At 34.8% G+C, this 20349-nt stretch overlaps 1 pseudogene; it reads right to left on the reverse strand.

The window, feature by feature from the left end:
• Positions 1 to 675: 675 nt before the first annotated feature.
• The window catches only part of LOC144251806 (corepressor interacting with RBPJ 1-like), a 36064-nt pseudogene continuing 16390 nt past the window's right edge, over positions 676 to 20349 (reverse strand).

The following is a 20349-nucleotide window of genomic DNA, read 5'->3' on the forward strand; positions in this document are numbered from 1 at the left end:
CCATCTATGGTAGGTAGGATGGTCCTTCACAGATATACATGTCTTAACCCCAGAACCTGTACATATTATGTTTCATGGAAAAGGAGGATTAGGATTGCTAATCCATTGATTTTAAAATAGGAGATTATCCTGGATTCTGCAGGTGGGCCCAATGTAATTTCAAGGGTCCTAAAAAAGTAGAATGCCGAATATGGAAGTGTCTGCTACTTGACTCCCCTTTGTTAGTTTTGAAAAATGGAGGAAGGGAGCCAGTAAAAAGCTGCAAAGGTGAGCAAACAGAATTTTTTTCCCCTGGAGCCCCCAGAAGGAACACAGTCCTGCCTCTGCCTTGATTTTTATTATGTTGTTCTAAGTTTGAGGTAAAATTCTATGTTATTTCTATGGGAGCACAGAAAGCTAATGGATCATCCAAATGTAATTAGCTTACTCTGTAGAACAAAACACCTGAAAGGAGTTTAAAAGCCTTAAAGAAATATTGATAAATATCCCTTGTTTAATTCACACTAGTGAATTTCAATGATTACACTTTGCTTCAAGCAAATTCAAATCTTAAAAGTAATAACAAATTTGAATTGACCAAAAAGAAAATCAAATTATAACCATTCAATGTACTGTCACTCTTTTAATTTGTTTCAGAACAAAGAAAATGTCAGAATTATATGGAGCTTTATCTGGTACAGGGGCACAAGAAACAGTTAACAACAGAAAATACTTCTACATTCTCAAAATACATTACTTACAAATATTTGCAAAATTCATTCTTATGGTTTTATATTTGAAATGACAGTTTACAGAGATGGAAAATTAAAATAGAGCTTTATTTATTACAAAGATAATAGTACATAATTTAGCCCTTACTAAAAGTGTTTAGTAAGAAAGTGGAGATGCTTTTATTACTAGGTAACTGTTACATGCGGTCTCTTTATTCTCTCCCGACTTCTGCTTCTTTCTCTGTGGGTCCCTTTGGTGTGCTTATCTCCGGGATGCTCCCTGTGCATTCTTTCTCCTCTGTATACACTGGTGCCATGGCTCCTGCTGTCATTTCCTCTGCTGCGCTCTTCACTGGGACTCTGCTGTGGCTGCTTCCTTATCTCCCTTTGCTTATAACTACCAGGACTTCGGCTTCGGCTTCTCCTACTCCTCTCATCCCTGCTACAGCTTCTGCTGCTCCCCTCTTTTTTTTTCTGATCCTCTCTTCTCTGGGCTGTGGTGGTGGCTTTTGGACCTGTGGCTATCAGGATAGCTCTGTTTGCTATTCTCTCCGGAACTCTCTTTTTTTAAAGACCTAGACTTTTCCTTGACTTTTTCCTTGTTACTATGACTATTAGAAAGTTTTTCATGAAGTTTTCTCTTCTTAGACTTGTCTTCTTCAGAATCACTGTTATTTCCTGAACATTTGTGTTTCTTTCTTTTCTTCTTTTCTTTGTCACTCTCACTACTGCTTTCTGAAGCTGTACTGGAGGAAGAGGAGGAGCAGGAGGAAGAGGAAGAGGAGGAGGATTTGCTTTTATGTTTTTTGTGTTTACTTCTGTTCTTCTGTAACTTTTTCTTTTTTCTATCTTTTTTCTTTTTTTTTCTTTTCAAGTCTGTCCAATTTCCTGTAATTGGGGAAAAAATAGTAGCAAACTAAAAAGTAGCCATTTCACCAACTATAAAATTGTTAATGGATAATATGCTTTCTTAGAAGCTACTAAAAAATGGTATCCATATATAAACAACTTATTTTATTCAACGGCAAATCATTTTTTTTCTTTTAAATTGTTCAAGGCATGTTTACATTATATTTAAGTAAATAAATGTATTAAGTCAATTCTCTGATTGTACTTCATCAATGGAAATGACTATTAAATTCTTACTGGGTTAGAATTTGAAATTATTTAGTACTCTAAAGGTATAGTAATTCTGATCTAAAGAAAGCCTGTGAGGGATGGGACTGTGGCTCAGTGGCAAAGTGCTGGCCTCGCATGTATGAGGTACTGGGTTTGATCCTCAGCACCACATAAAAATAAATACATAAAAGTATTGTGTCTATCTACAATTAAAAAAAAAAGAGAGAAATATCTATATATATCTGAAAGCCTGTGAATGGTGTACACATTAGTTGAACCTGTTGAAACTTTCTGTGTATTAAAGTATGAAAATATTAATATTACATTATCAGTATTCAAGAATATTAATATTACATTATCAATATTCAAGAATATATTCTCCAAAAATTCCAAATAAAAATACACTTTAAAAATTGATACCCTTAGGGCTGGGGTTGTGGCTCAGTGGTAGAAAGCGTGCCTAGCATGTCTGAGGCACTGGGTTTTATTCTCAGCACCACATATAAATAAAATAACATAAAGGTCCATTGACAACTAAAAAAAAAAAATAAGATACCCTTAGCTGTGCAAGGTGGTGCATGCCTGTAATCTTAGCTACTTGGGAAGCTGAGGCAGGAGGATGGCAAGTTCAAGACCAGCCCTAGCAACTTAGTGAGGCTCAAAACCCTGTCTCCAAATAATAAACAAAAAGGACTGGGGATGTAATTCAGTGGTAAACCACTCCTGAGTTCCATCACCAGTACCACAAAAATAAATAAAAATTGATGACCTTTCTAGGTTTATGTAACAAAACAATCACATACTACTTTTCAACAACTGTTCAGTTTTATAAATAATTAGAGCAATTCCATCAGGGCATTGAGAATTTCTAAAGACGAATATGCAGTCTCAGAAGAGTAACTTCTTGTTTATATGGTATGTTTGAGTTTCTCTGAGGTAAGTGTCTTCACTGGCTTTTCTCAGCCATTCTTAAAACTCTACTTCCTGAGAACATCATGAGCTCCCTCTATTGGACTCAGCAGATATTTCTTAGATTTATTAATCCAAAGGTAGTCTAATATAAAGTTTACATGTACCTTAAACATTCTTTCAGCATTTCTCAAAAATTTACAAGATGTAGAAAGAAAACAAAGACACATGGGCAAAAACATTTTCTTTCTTCCTTTTTTTGGTACCCGGAATTGAACTCAGGGGCACTCAACCAGTCAGCCACACCCCCAGCCCTATTTTGTATTTTATTTAGTGACAGGGTCTTACTGGGTTGCTTAGCAAGCCTCCCTTTTGCTGAGGCTAGCTTTGAACTCGGGATCATCTTGCCTCAGTCTCCTGAGCTGCTGGGATTACAGGCGTGTGCCACCACTCCCAGCACCAAAAATAGTTTCTAAGAAAAACTGTGCAAAGATACACACAAATCTATTCTGAAAAGTAAAACCTACAAATAAGTCAATTTTCAAATTAAATATACTGAAAAGTGCAATAGTTTGTGGTATTATCCAAGTACACAATCTTATATTATTGAAAAAAAAAAGACAACAGAATTGTATTACTTTGGCTGAAGAATAAATCAACACGATGCATATTAAATAGCTTCAAGAGCTCTTAGTGTGGCTGGGGGTGTAGCTTAGTGGTAGCACACTTGCCTTGTAGTGCATGAGGCCCTGCTTCAGATCTCCAGCACCACAAACATGCACACATAAAATCTATTAAATATATACTTTTCCAATTACCTGAGAAGTTTTTCTTTTTGTTTGGTTGTGAGTGACTTTAAGAATTCCACTTCTGGATCCTCTTCACCCTCACTTGCAACATACTCCTGAGTCAACAAAGACATCAAATTGCTAAATTTTCAGACAAGTAGTTATCAGGAAAGAAAACATAAACAAGATTTTTTTTAATAGGGACATACTATAGATGAATATGGTATTTTGGACTAGGAACTGCAAATGGAATTTTTTCTTTTTCTTCTTTTTGGTACCAGGGATTGAACTTAGGGATGCTCAACCACTGAGCCACAACCCCAGCCCTATTTTTTGTATTTTATTTAGAAACAGGGTCTCACTGAGTTGTAAGTGCCTTGCCTTTGCTGAGGCTGGCTTTGAACTCGTGATCCTCCTGTCTCAGCCTTGTGAGCCGTTGAGATTACAGATATATCTTACTGTACCTGGCTGCAAATGGAATTTTAAAAATTTCTTTGTAGTCTACCTGTTACAGTGGATCATAAGATGTTAGTACAACTGCCTTGCTAACATTAGAAAACTTTATCAGGAAGAAAAGAAAAAATGAACACAGAAACAATCTTTAGATTTCTTGAATTTCAGCATTTTCCTATTTAAATATTTTATCTTTAAAATAATTTAATGAAATTTAAAAAACAAGAAGATCATGAGAGGCTGGGAGTGCAGCTCACTGGTAGGGCACTTGTTTAGCATGTAGCTAATTACCAACACTGTAAAAAAAAAAAAAAAGATCATGAATCTTATAGGAAGGTCAAAATATCCACAGATATCCATAATTTTAGCCTTTATAATATTAGTTGTATGTTATCGAATACATACTAATACAACCCTTCAAACTCAACTATTTTCTAACTTTAATAAATTAAAAAAGTTTAAAATATTTTCTGTAATTTTTAGGAGTTTGCCTATATATTTCTTACCATTAGTTCAATTTAATGTCATGTCAGGGGTGAGTTGGCAGGAAGGGAAAAACAATCTTAACACTCATTCGGTTATTTTATCCATATAAACACAGAGGAGCCGTTTCATTTATTAAAATATATGTTTATAAACAATTTCTCATTTAGGTTAAAATAATAAAGAGGCAAAATCAAAATACATTTTAGGAATTTTCTTTGCTCTATGTGACTTTCCTATGGATATATGCACATTGGAAACATTAAGTAGCAATTCACAAGCAATCACATTTAGATTTATAGACATTTTCAGCTTACTGATAAAAAGATCATTACCTGTGATGGATCATTTGCGGTCAAGTTTCTCCCCAGTACATTTCGTTTCAGTGCAAACCCACTGTTTCTCATCTCCGCTATTAGCTCCGAGGGGTGCATCGATGGCCCTGTTCACAAAAATCACAGTTTGAATGTATCATTTATATCTCTCTACCTTTTTCGGACTCCACAGTAGGAATGCAGTTGAAGCTTTGTTAAGTAAAATCACAGCTAAATCAACTCAATAATCTTCTGCTGAGCAAATAATCAGATATGATTTTCTAAAACAGCAGTCTGGAGATTCAGAATAGAAAATAATTGCATTTTTCTTTACGTGCAAGGGGATTCTCTTATGCAACTTTGTCATATTGAAAAAGATATATTTACATATTGTTTGGTTGGAAGTTTTTAGTATAAGATCAAAACAAAATGACAAACTACAATTAAACTTTTAATAGTTACTCTCTCAGTAAGAATTCACTTAAAAGAGATATTTTTACAGGTACATACACAATTTATTATCCTACTTTCCAAAAGAAAATTCCTTACCCCTGCTTATCAAACACCAATATTGAATACAATGCTGTGGGGTTGATATTATCAACAGTCTTGCCTCCATGTCTACTGAGTAACGACTAGGCTCTTTAATCTCGCTTATAAAATATGCCCAGATTTTGAAATTTCTAGTTATTAGATTTGGGTTGATAAAAGCAATTTTAGGATAGGTATAGGTGTGCATATTTTATATTTTTCATAAGCTACTGTTTGCAAAATCCCAAACTGAAAAGTGAGTTTCTTTTTGGTCCTGTGATACGGACTAACAGAATATACATTATAAAAAAAAGTTGAAAGGTCTGTCCTATTCCCTTAAAATAAGGCTATGTAAAGCAGAAGAGATTCTTCACTCTTAATTTTCTTTTTCTTTTAAATATTTTTAGTTGTAGATGGATACAATGCCTTTATTTTACTCATTTATTTTTATGTGGTGCTGAGGATCGAACCCAGTGCCTCACACGTGCTAGGCAAGCCCTCTACCACTGAGCCACAACCCCAGCTCCTTCTTTTCTATATTCCTGTTCCATTTTATTTTCCCTGTAGCTAAGAAACTGACAACATTTCATGGTAACTACACCCAAATTTCTGTACATTAGCTTAAATGAACTACCCTGGGCCACATGTCTGTAATACAAGGAAGACTGAGACAGTTACTGAAGACAAGGACTTCATAACAAATGGTAGGAGACAGAGAAACATTCAGAAACAGATTCTCTAGTTTGTTGATTAAAAATTTTGTCTATTTTTTTCCCTTTTCTCTTCTTTATTGGTCTTTTACCACTTATTTATCATTAATATGGTAACTATCTGTTACCATGGAAAACAAAAGGCAATCAAGGGGCTGGGGATGTGGCTCAAGCGCTCGCCTGGCATGCATGAGGCCCGCGTTGATCCTCAACACCACATACAAAGATGTTGTGTCCGCCGAAAACTAAAAAATAAATATTAAAAAATCCTCTCTTTCTCTCTCTCTTTAAAAAGAAGAAAAAAAGAACTTAAAACAAACAAACAAAAAAAACAAAAGGCAATCAATCCAAATCTGTTCATTTGTCAATAGCAGCTTTGGTAAAACTGGGTGGAAAAGGGTACTGCTCTCTAGGCTTTACCATTCTAGTCATGTTATCAAGAAAAACTGAATGGCTACTCTAGCTGTGAAGGAGAGAATAGGGAGGAAACTGCCTATCATTGACATATGGGGAGAGTTCATATTTAATTCCTATGGATTACTTTAATGACCCTTTAAAATTACAAAATGGTTGCATATATTGACAATAAAATTTTAAATAAAAATCAAATTTCAGGGGCTGGGGTTTTAGCTCAGTGGTAGAGTGCTTACCTACTACATGTGAGACACTGGGTTTGATCCTCAGTACCACATAAAAATAAGTAAATACGCTGGGGCATGTAATCCCAGTGGCTCAGGAGGCTGAGACAGGAGGACCACAAGTACAAAGCCAGCCTCAGCCAGTGGTTAAGTGCCCCTGGGTTCAATTCCTGGTACCTCCCTCCCCCCACCAAAAAAAGTAAATAAAATAAGGGTATTGTGTCCATCTACAACTAAAAATTTAAAAAATTCAAAATTTAAGTATTAGTTACTAGTTGTCTGTAAATGGCATAAAAGTGCTCATACAATTAATGGCTTCACATGAATGAATAACAGCTCCATGTACTTCAGTGGTAGATGCTTACCTAGTGTATCTGCAAAGACGGGGGTTTGAGCCACAGCACAGCAAAAACCAAAAACCCCAAACCCCGAACCCAAAACAATTGAATTGGTGGGATTCTCAAATTTCACATGTAGGAACATACTTTTAGAAAGTAGAAAATGTGTCCTCTGAACTGTCAAAAATACAATTCCCTGTTAACTTTATTATATGTCATATAAATTCAGAAAGCAAATATGCTAAGAATTAAGATAAAAACCACTCTAGTAAAGGGCCAAAGAGCTTGGCCATTAGGATGAGAGGTTACCACTAATTTCATTAGTTTTCATCACAAGATGGATAATTTTAATGTTTTAGAAAGCATGCATTTTTTACAGTACTTCCAACTACTTCAAGAAAATGTTCTCTTTTATCAATGCGACAGATTATACAGATTACACAACTATTACTCTTATGGCATTTATATTTCTTAAAACCCCAACCGAACTTTGTGCAGTACAAAAACAGCATACATTACTACTTTGTAAATAGTGTTTAGTGAAGTGCCTGACAAACAGTACTCAATTAATAGTAACAATTCATTTTTACCAGTAGCTATATAATCTTTATGATTATTTTATAACAGTCTATAATTCTTAAAAATTGTTCTTAGTAGTAACATTTTTCAAATCTAGTCTTATTCACCTTTATTTTTTGGGTACTGGGGATTTATTTAGTTGGTTTTGTGTGTGTGTGTGTGTGTGTGTGTATGTGTAGTGCTGGGGATCAAACCCAGTACCTCATGTGTGCTAGGCAAGCACTCTTCCACTGAGCCACAACCCCAGCCCAGTATTGGGGATTGAACCCAGTGGTTATTAACCACTGAGACACATTCCTAGCACATTTTACTTTTTATTTTGAGGCAAGATCTTGCTGAGTTGCTTAGGGGTCTCATTAGGTTGCTGAGGCTGTTCTCAACCTTGTGATCTACCTGCTTCAGCCTCCGGAGTCACTGGAACTACAGGAGTGCGCCACCATGCCTGGCTTATTTTTGTACTTAAATCTCCTAGCATCAAAAGTTCTAGGTTTAAGTCTCTGTGTTTAGAAGATGTGACAAGTCAAGTTTAATTAAGATATATTTAGCAAGACATCTTTATACTTTCATGTCACTATGGCAGTGGCTATGTAGAGTTATATTGACAGAAATGACACTAGGCTGAGAACTCAAAATTCATTGATAATACAGATATGCTAATAAAATAGATTATGCAAATGTTCAAATACAAAAAATAACTACATTTTTAATGTATGATATCTTAATTTAAATTACAAATGGAGTTGGGTCTCAGGAATATTTAGTTAACTCTTAAATTTACTATGGCAGAATAATTCTAGAGATTTCAATAAAACGTAGACTTGCAAGGGCTTTCTACATCATTCAGCCACACTGGGTTAGGCCTCTATAGCATAAAAAACAATTTCTGATTTAGGAAGCAAGTCCATTGAAGGAATTAATCTCAATATTAATTTATTCTGCAAACTTTTCTTATTGTAATATGGCAATACTGTAAAGTGTCAAAGTACCAGTGCTATGGTGTTCAGTTCTATATACTAATTAGACGTGGACTATGTTCTCCCAGGAAAAATACCATGCAATCAGTAACTCAGGAAAGAAAAAATTCTCAGAAGGTAAATTAAGCTGCACAAAGTATGTTTGTAAGAGGCTGAATCTACTCATTAAGGACATTTATTTTAGCCAGGCTCACTAGTACATACCAGTAATCCCAGCTATTTGAGAGGTCAAGGCAAGAAGATCACAAGTTTGAGAGCTGTGTGGGCAATTTAGCGAGACCTTGTCTGAGGAGGTGGGGTGTATATGGGGATGTAGCTCAGTGTTAGAGTATGTTTGAGGCCCTTGGCTCAATTCCCCGGGTTCGATCCTAAGCACCACATAAAAATAAAATAAAGATATTGTGTCCACCTAAAGCTAAAAAATAAATATTTTAAAAAATATATAAAACTGAACAAAAGCAATGAGCAATAGAAGGTCAAAAATGTTCTGTAGTAAAATAGGTATTTTATCCCAGATAAATATACAAAGCCAAAGGTCTGGCTATGAGGAAAGGCCACAAATCTGACTCCTCCACAATTAGAAGACAGCAGTCCCAGGTGAATGCCACAAATGGTACAAGGTGGAGACTAAGGTGGAAGACAAGACAGACCCTTGTTGTGTTCCGCTGCCAGAGTTAGGTCCATCTACTATTCCCACTGTCAGATGTATCTTCCATTCTGAGTTCATTATTCTTTTTAAATGAAGTATTGTCTAAAAATTTAATGGTATAAGAGAAAATAGGACGAATTGTAGGTTGAGTAAGGCTTCATTATAAATGCCTTTTTATCCTTCCCCCAAATTTTACATGTTAATTTATAGGGATGTTGTTTGCTAAACTAAACTGCTATTCTGAAAGTGAATACAGTTTTGCTCACTTTTACTGTGGTGATCTATATTTTTCCCTTTCCAATATATGTGTGTGTTCAGTGGTGTTGGGGATTGATCCCAGGGATTTTGTGTGCTAGGCAAGCAATCTTTTTCTAAACTATATCCCTAGCCCAACTATGTCTTTTAAATTTAATTTTATGGTACAGAATGTTTCAAACCTATGTAACATAGCTTCAAGCATTTACTATTTTACCATTCTTGTTTCATCTATTACATCCAAATTTCTTTTCTGGAAAAGTATTTTAAGCAAAATCTCAGATATCACTTTGGTATGAATCAGTAAGGACAATTTCTTAACATTGCATTATTTTTATTATACCTATCAATATTGATAATTTAAAAAACCATCTAATATCCAGTTTATATTTAAATTTCTCCAATTGTATCTAGTTTTCTAATCTTAAAAAATTTACCCGCTCCTTCCCTTCACCCTGCTATTCATTTGTTGAAGAAACCAGGTAATCTGTCCTGTTAAATATCCCACATTATGGAGGGTGATACTGTTGAACATGTTCTTCTAGCTCCTTAATTTTCTGTAAATTGGTAGTTGGATCTACAGGTTTATTATTACATTATTACCTTTGGAATAATATATAGAAAATTTTCCAAAAAGTTTGTATTCCAGAAAATGATAGCCCCAAAATATATCTCCAATTAAGCAAATCAGGCTAGTAAGACTTCTACTTAGTATGTTCTGTAACCCCTTTTACCATGTATTTACTGCGGCCTTAGTTGAACAGCAGCATAAACTTGAAAATGTGTATTTTAAAATAACACTCCTTGGCTGGTGGTGCTGCATGCCCCATAACTTTAGCTACTCAGGAGGCCCAGGTAGGAAGATCACAAGTTCAAGGCCATCCTGAGCAACCTGGAGACACTGCTGGAGAGACACTGCCTCAAAATAAAAAAAATAAAGAGAGCTGAGGATAAAGTTGGGTGGTAGAGTAACCTAGGATTTAATCTCCAAGAATGTATAAGTAAATAAATAAATAAGATCAATAACCCCCCTGCACTGGGGATGCAGCTTAGTGGTAGAGCTTTTGACTGACAATTCTGAAGCCTTGTGTTCGACCCCTAGTAACACTAGAAACAAACAAGCAAGCCAAACCACCACTACCAACAAAACCCCCCAAACACCCAGTGGTTGGTTGGGAGTATACAGCTCAGTGGCAGAGCATCTGCTTAGCATGCACGAGACTGTGGGTTCAATCCCCAGAATGAATACAAATAAGTAAATCATCATATATTATCACAAATAAAAGAAAACATGACTATCATTTCCATGAAAGCATAATCTTCTGTCCTTTTTTCTTTCCTAAGGTTAAACTGACTATGACACTTAGAAACACTATTTATAGTACATTATTAAGAGGGAGATCTAGGTCTTGTGGGAATTATTGAGAATTACCTCACACTTATATTACTGTAACCATTTTGCTTTTAAGAAAGCTTATAGAAAGTTGTCTTTTAAAAAAGACTAAAAAAGGGGCACAGTAGGAACATGCAGCATAATTCCCAGGGAAAAAAGTGAACAAAGCTATTAATAAAGTGTGTGGGTGATTTTTATTTATATAGATGAGAATGTTTTATGTATGATTTTCTAAAGGTTATGCAAGAACCAATTGTACTGAATTGTAATAAAACTGCTCCATACTGGGAATTTTCCTGACACACTGCCAGTTCATCTTTGAGGAGGCTGGAAACAATAGGATTTCTTATTGCCCTCATCCCAAGTTCATACTGAAGACAACTAACTGATCTCTATTAAAACACACAATATAAAGGAAAATCAAACATTTCATTTTAGTCCATGTGTCTAAAAAATACACAAAGGCAAAAAAATATCAAACTGTCCTTATTATATGCTAGTAAAAATTACTATTTATTAAAATCAACCTTGATTTACAGAATCAGTATGAAGATATTTGACACATATTTCATTATATCTTTATAACTTGTTTTCAACTTAATTTATATGCAAATATTACAGTGGTGATACAACCAGCAATAATAAAGTTAATCATGGTGGCGCAGGCCTGTAATCCCAATGAGTCAGGAAGTTGAGGCAGGAAGATCACAAATTCCAGGCAAGCATCAGCAACTTAGTTAGCAAGGCCCTAAGCAACACAGTGAAACCCTGTCTCAAAATAAAAAGGGCTGGGTATGTAGCTCAGTGGTAAAGTGCCCCTGGGTTAAATCCCTAGTGCCAAAACAAAAAACCAAAAACTAAACCAAATAAAAAACCAGGTATGACTAATAGATGGGATTAGAAATTCATGATTAGAGGAGGCAGACCAGAAAGGGACAGATAGGAATTTTCTAGGGTGATGGTAATGCTCCTTATCTTGTCAGGTATGTTTGTTACCAGGTGTGTACATTTGCCAAACTTAAACCCTATACTTAAGACTAGTGTATTTTATTAAAAAAAAAAAAAGTTACACATGATCTTTTCAGTCACTAGTAATTACTGAGTGACCATGATACTATAGACTCTGGCTATACCCATATATATTTTGTATGTATATAACTGAGGAGAGCCCTGTATAGGGAATTTGAACTTATGTATCCCTAGTATATAACACAGAAAATTCTTTTTTTTAAATTTGTGTGTTAGTGAGGGCTTGTTATTTCATCTTACTAGAACTTCTCAAGAACTTGGATTTTACCTTTAAACTTATAATATTTTGGGGAAAATTAGTTCATAAGTAAAACAAATTATAATTTCTATTATAAAATATAATCAGAGGAAGCCGGCACATGCCTATAATCCCAGTGGCTAGGGAGGCTGAGACAGGAGGATTGAGAGTTCAAAGCCAGCCTCAGCAAAAGGGAGGTGCTAAGCAACTCAGTGTGACTTTGTCTCTAAATAAAATACAAAAATGGGCTGTGGATTTGGCTCAGTGGTCGAGTATCCCTGAGTTCAATCCCTGGTACCCCTAATATATACTCATATATGCATATATATATATATAATTAAGAGGAGATGATCAACAATGATGTTTATTAGCAAAGCCTTTCTATTCACCAACTATACTATTATTTACTAAGTATGTACATTGTTTAAGGCAATGGGGATACAAAAATAAATAAGACACAGGCCCTATCTCAGAAAAACTTAAGATTTTTCAGGAATAAAATAGAATTTGAGTTAGATTTTCAAATTCTCATAGAATTTAGAAAAGGTAAAAAGCAAAGCATTTGGAACATGATGAAGGTTAATATTAAGTTTATTATGTTTGATTTGGGTAGAAGAATTAGTTTTACTAGGTGTACTGAATTCCATTCATTCTCCTTTTCCTTCCTGGGTAATCTCAAACTAATTTCTATTACTTGAGGCTGGAAGACCTTGAAAGGATGCAATGATGTTAATAGGAAGAAATATGTAAGAGAGAATTATGATTGTTATCTGAGAATCATAATACCCCTTTGAGAATGTGGGAGTTGTAGCCTCCTCTAATCCCACACACACCTTTAACACAGAACAGAGTCATTTAGAACAGGACTGTAATTAATTTGTTCACATCAATAGAATTTCAAGGAACAGACACTTTAACAAATTTAATCACTAACTTATAATAATATATACAAATAGTCTGAAATAACTTAACCACTGGTGTCACTTAAAATTTAAAGTACTAGTAAAGAGTATCATTTTGACTTCTGCCACAATATGACTTGACAAGTTTTACTAGATAAACTTCTCTTTTTATTTGGTACCAGGGATTGAACCCAGGGGCAATTAACCACTGAGCCACACCCCAGACTTTTTTAATATTTTGAGACAGGGTTTTGCTAAGTTGCTGAGGGCCTTGCCAAGTTGCTGAGGCTGGCTTTGAATTTACAATCCTCCTTCTTCAGCCTCCTGAGCCACTGGGATTATAGGTGTGCACCATTGTACCCAGCCTAGATAATCTCTTTAATAGGTCCACATTTTTTTTTCAACGACTACCTAGCTTCTTCTTGCATAAAATATTTAACAACATAAAATCATCTACATATAAAGGAAAAAATTAAATCAACCACAATCAAGTATAAGCACTTGTGATCAACTTTATAAAGGAGAGAATTGGTGCTTAACTTCTTTATTTTTAAGTCAATTTTTTGGTAGTTGTAATATCTGTCTGTTATGGTCTGAATATAGTTTGACCCCACCAATACACATGTTGAGCCTTGGTTCCCAGTGTTATGGTGTTGAGAGGTAGTGGGACCTTTAAGAAGTGTTTAGTCTCTGAGGGATCAACGCTCATAAAGGGATTAATGCTATCTAGTGTGAGGAAGGAAGGGAAGGAAGGAGGGACAGAATCGAGGTTGCTTCCACAGTTTAGCAATTGTGAATAGTTGTTAAACTATGGAAGCAACCTCGATGCCCTTCAACAGATGAATAGATAAAGAAGGTATCTATTTTTCAAATGGAATGATGGTACATATACACAACACACTGAAGTGGTTGCGTCACTTTTTAAATCTTTAGGGTATAGGTTGAGTTCATGCACAACCAGAAAAGTGAAAATTTCTGCTCCATTTGTGTACAATGAATTGAAGAACTTTCTACTGTCAGGTATAACTGATTAGAACTAATAAATGAATAAAAAGAAAGAAAAAACCCCACCAATGTAGAATTCAGTATCACTGAAATTATTGTTCAAAAGTATAAAAACAAAGACCTTCTTTAAAATATAAAATAAACAGACAAACAAGGAATTTGCTGTCAGTACACCTGTCTTTAAGTTTTTCAGAGAGAAACAAAATAACCTAGGTCAGAAACTCAGGTCTACATAAGGAAGAGTGTTCAAGAAAGAATAAATGAAGGTCAAATAAAATCAATCAGATCTTTTATTTTTCAATTTTTTTCTTTATTTGCAGTGCTGGGAATCAATTCATGGCCTTGTGCATACTAGGTAAGTGTTCTACCATTGAGGTATATTCCCAACCCATTTTTCATATTCTTAACTGATCCAAAGGATAACTGCTGATTCAAAATAAAGATAGCAAAAATAAATAATTATAGCTTATGAGTAAATGAAATTATAACAGCAATGTTTAAGGGATAGGAAGGAAGAACTCTATTATATAACAGGAACTAGGTACTTTGTTAAAAGGCACCTGCACTATTCAGGAAGTTGTAGAGTGTTCTTTGAAAGTAGACTTAGTTATACGTGTATATTGCAAAGTCTGAGATGACCAATTTAAAAAAAATATCAAGAAATAGTATAATTGAAATGTTGAGAAAACGTGAAATCATATAAAATACTCATTTAAAACCAGATGAAGCAGAAAAAGAACAAAAATGAAACGATGAATGAGGGCAATGAATAGAAAACAATTACAAAAAACAAAAGCTAGGGGCTGGGGTTGTGGCTCAGAGGTAGAGTGCTCACCTAGCATGTGTGAGGCACTAGGTTCAATCCTCAGCACCACATAAAGTAAAATAAAGATACTGTGTCCACCTATAACTAAAAAATAAATGTTAAAAAAATGAAAGCTATTAAGTATACCAATCATCACTTTTATATAAAGAATCTTAACATACCAACTAAGAGACTATAAGAAAAAAAAAAAAGACCCAACTGTATGATATTCAAAAGAAATCTACTTTAAACATAAAGGCACAGGAGCTGGGGGATGCACACTTATAATCCCAGCAACTCGGGAGGCAAAGGCAGAAAGATCTTAAGGACAAGGCCAGCTTAGTGAGACCCTATCTCAAAAAAGAACTGGGGATGTAGTTCAGTGGTTAAGTACCCGTGGGCCCAACCCCCAGTACTGAAAAAAAAAAAAAGACACAAATTAAAAGTAAAAGAATGGGGGATGGGGTTAGTTCAGTAATAGTGCTTGCCTAGCATGTGGTAGCCTCTGAGTTCGATCCTTAGCACCACAAAAAACAAAAATAAAAACAAAGCAAAAGAGTGCATGAATGGAGAAAGATATACCCCAGGCTAACAATAACCAAATAAAGATGGAGCATATATATTAATTTTATTGAATCCAGGAGAACTCTACCACTGCGTTAAAACCACTGAGCCACCCTTTTTATTCTTTAAATCTGTGACTGGGGGTTGCTAAGTTGCTCTGGTTGTTAAGTATGATTGCCTCATATTTGTAATCCTCCTGTCTCAGCTTTTTGAGTAGCTGGGATTACAAGCATGCACCACTGTACCTGGCGCCATATTAATTTTAGACAAACAGATTTCAGAGCAAGGACAAATACCAAGGCTAAATAGAGTATTACATAACGGTCAAAGGGTCAATTTTCCAAAAAGACCCAAATATGTGTATGTGCCTAACAGAGCATCAAAATGTGTAAAGCAAAAACTGATGAGTATCTTTAGAAACAGGCAACTCCACTATTATAGCTGGAGACTTCCCATCCCTCTATCAATAACTGACAGATACAACAGGTGAAAAATCAGAATATATTGAACTGATCCATCAACTGGATCTAGTTGACATTTTTTTCCTAATTGACATTTATAGAATACTTCATTCACCTAGCAACAGCAGAAAAATATATATTTTCTCACATTCATATAGAACATTTACCAAATAGACCACATCTGGGCCATATAACACAACTTAATAAAAGTAAAAGAAAAACCTAAAATATTTTGAGATTAAATAACAGAGCTCTAAACACATATATCAAAGAAGTCTCAGGAAAAAGTAAAAAATATTTTCAACTAAGAATAGACAATACAACTGCTGTATAACAATTTTGGGCTGGTCTTTGTCCCCAGTTCTTTTTTTTAAAGTAGTAGGGATTGAACATAGGGGTGCTTAACCACTGAGCCACATCCCCAACACATTTTATTTTTTGAGACAGGGCTTTAATAAATTGCTGAGGCTGGCTTTGAACTTGTGATCCTCATGCCGCAGCTTCCTGAATGGCTGGGCTGGTCCCCATGCCTAGCCTTTGTCCCCAGTTCTGAGGGAACCTCAACTCTTGACATTTCCTGAGTAATAAGAGTATCTTTGGTGGGTCCTGATAGTTTATGTTATTGATGTGCCTCATGATGGTGACTCATGATTGAAATATTCCACTGTGGTTTAAGAAAAAAGAAAAAGATTTTTAATTTCAATATACATGATCAGATCATGCTCAAGGGCTAGGGTTGTGACTCAGTGGTAGAGTACTCACCTAGTAGGTGAGAGGCCCTGGGTTCGGTCCTCAGCACCACATATAAATAAATGAAATAAAGGTATTGTGTCTACCTACAACTAAAAAAATACTAAACAAAACAACAAAAAAAGAGCTGACTCAAGATAGTGGCTGACCATACCAGAAAAATAAATCATGTGATTAGAGGGCTAGACTTTGAGCTAGGTGAGAGAAGCCCTTTGAGGAAGAAAGAAGAGCTGGAGATAGAAGAGTTAAATCTCATGGCTAATGATTTTGATCATTCACAACTATGTAATAAAGACCAATAAAAACTAGACAGCTTGGATAAGCTTCCCTGGTTAATAAAAGTTGTTATATATTAATGTACAAGAAGATTGACAGGTACTGACTCTACAGGGAGACTTTGGAAGACTGTGTCTGGGACCTTCCCAGACCTTGTTCTATGTACCTCTTCTTTTGGCTTACCCTGATTTTTATCCTTTTACTATAGTAAAATTGTAATCACAAGTATAGTGTTAGTTTCTGAGTTCTGTAAGTCAGTCTAGTGAATTATCAAACCTTAGGCAGGTAGAAGGAAGCGTGGATTTGTAGCAGGTTTGGTGGGTGGTCTAGGAACTCCCAAATTTGTAGCTGGTGTCTTAATTGAGAATAGTCTTTGGAGAACTGTTAACCTATGAAGTCTGGCCTATTTCTGGGTAGTTAATGTCAGAAATCATTGTAATAAAACCTATTAAATTTTGTAGGACACAGCAAAAACCAACTCAGAAAGAAATTTATAGTACTAAATACATGTATTAGAAGAAAGATTTAAAATCAATATGTAGAGCTGGAGTGTAGCTCCGTGGAACAGAACTTGACTAGCATGGGTGAGGCCTTGGGTTCAAACTTCATCACCTCTCCCAAATCAATTACATAATCTTCTGTCTTATAAAACTAGAAAAGGAAGAGCAAATTAAATTCAAAATAAGAAGAGAAGAAATAAAAAGAGGAAAACAAGGGAGAAAAATCAATCACAACAAAAGCTGGTTCTTTGAAAAGATCAGTAAATTGATAAAGCTCTAGCTAACCAAGGAAAGAGAAATGAAATGAGGGTCAACACTACAGATCCATGGACATTAGAGGGGTAATAATGGAATACAACAAATGATTCTATACCATTAAATCTGATTTACATGAAATGGACCAATTCTTTGAAAGACACAATCTACCAAAGCTGACAAAAGGAGAAAAAGGTCATTTGATAGGCATCTATCTAGTAAAGAAATTTAGCCAACAATCAATCAATAACCTTCTAAAACAAAAAGTGACAGGCCCAGATGGATTCACTAGTTAATTTTATCAAATATTTAAAGAAGAAATTATATATATATATATATATATATTTTTTTTTTTTTAAAGAGAGTGAGACAGGGAGAGAGAGGGAGAGAGAAGGAGGGAGGGAGGGAGGGAGAGAGAGAGAAAGAGAGAGAGAATTTTTTAAATATTTATTTATTTATAGTTATCGGCGGACACAACATCTTTGTTTGTATGTGGTGCTGAGGATCGAACCCGGGCTGCACGCATGCCAGGCGAGTGCGCTACCACTTGAGCCACATCCCCAGCCCTAAGAAGAAATTATATTAATAATCTCTTCTAGATAACAGAAACAGAAGGAACATTACCTAACTTATTCTATAAGACTAACATCATCCTGATACCAAAACCAAATACAAACAAGAAAGAAAAATTACATGCCAGTACCTCTCATGAGGTATAAAAATATAGGTGTAATAATCTTTAATAAAATATTAGCAATGGAAGTGCTTCAGCATGTCTAGCTCTCCTATAGAGTAACTATTTAGAGCTAACTATTTGCTTCCTGAAGAAAAAGATCTGAAAGTCAAACATGGAGAGAGATACAAAATCCATGTTTAGGGAATAAAGGAGTTTAAAAATAGAATTTTGCTTTATGTTCTTTGAAGAAAATCTTACACATTTACCTGTTTTATAGGTGCCTACATATAAACTTGTATCCTGGTGGGCTATTATAAGACTGGTGTATGTGTGTGTGAATATCTGGGCATTTAAGCATAATGGGAAAACACATTCCATGGAAGAATGGAATGTCCAGAAGAGGCAAAGATATAGGGACAGAAAGTAGTTTAGTGGTTGCCTACAGCTGGGGACTGGAGGGTGAGGGTCAAGGGATTTTCTTTCTTTCTTTTTTAGAAAAATTAAAATGTTCTAAAATTGACTATAGTGATGGATGTACAACTCTGTAAATACACTAAAAGCCATTGCATTGATGGCATGTAAATTATAGCTCAATAAAGCTGTTTAAAAAATACTTGCTCAGTTTGAGGTCAGCCTCAGTTTGAGGGCAACTTAGTGAGACCCTGTCTCAAGATACAATAAAAAGGCTGGGGATGCAGCTCAGTGGTAGAGCACTTGCCTAGCATGCATGAGGCCCTGGCTGGGTTCAATCCCTAGTACCAGAAAAAACAAACAAATCACTTGCTCTGTTGAAATACTCCACTGTGGTTTAAGAAAAAAGAAAAAGATTTTTAATTTCAATATACATTAAAAACACAAATAACTGACAGATGTTAAGAGTCAGTGATAAAAAATAAGTTCTACAGAGTATAGATAAAAGATATGAATTAGTCATTTAATTATGTTATAGAATATTTTATAAAAATTCAGTTACCACTGAAGCTTACAAGTTTTAAGGATAATTTTGATGTATCTGGAGTGGATGAAAAAGGTAAGATGATCTTTTCAGTAGAAAAGATATTCTAAACCAGCTTAGCCCAAAGAAGCATTTTGATTGCCTAATTTAACTTTGTAAAGGAGAAGTAAATCTTATAGCTGGTCTCTGTAAACCTCACAGCTGGAGCATTCTAACAGCACCTTGCAGTTTCCAGTGATCAAAGTAAGTTATTTTATATACTAAACTAAGAATTTCATAATAGAAATAATGTAACACCAGGGGGTGCAGTTATCATGAAATAATTACACTCCTGGGAGATTACAGGCACAAGGCTGTACCCCAGGGGTGTGATTATCCCATGATAACCACATCTACTGAAATTGCCTTATTGCAAAAATAATCTCTATTCACTGGTGAGACATTATTCAATAGGTGATTTTTTTAAATGAAAAGATTTTTTTTTTTAGTTTGAATCACCAAGTGGATTAGGAAATTGGTCAGTTTATTTTTCATTGCATTCAAGTTCAGAATATTACATCATTATTACTCACTTTTCTATTTAAGATAGTAGAGTTTTGATTTTGTTTTTGAGAAAACTTTAAGAGTTTCTATTAGCTTTAGTTAAGTACTACTGCTAAATTCAGGTCAAACTTTAGAGGCATTAATGGAGCAATACAATTTAAAATAATTTATTTCTATGTATAATTTTTAATTCTTTTAAAGAAATGCTCACTTAAAAATTTATAAATGTAATTTATCTTCACTGTTGGAAATATGGATAAGCAAAAAGATAAAACTAAAAATCTTAGTAATCCTACTACCCAAACACAACCACTATTAATTTGGTCTATCTCCTTCCAATCCTTTTCTTTAAAATATCTGTTTCTGTGTCTACCTATACACATAAACAGATATACAACTGTAACTTCTCTGTCTTATAACCTATTTTTAAAAAATTCACTAAATGTTTTAAAAAATATCCCCATCATTAAGAAATCTTATCATTTTAAATGCTGCATTGTACAGAATTCCATTATAACAATGTTCCATAATTCACTTAATTTCCTTT

Source organism: Urocitellus parryii, unplaced genomic scaffold (assembly GCF_045843805.1).
Source record: "Urocitellus parryii isolate mUroPar1 unplaced genomic scaffold, mUroPar1.hap1 Scaffold_228, whole genome shotgun sequence".
NCBI lineage: Eukaryota > Metazoa > Chordata > Mammalia > Rodentia > Sciuridae > Urocitellus > Urocitellus parryii.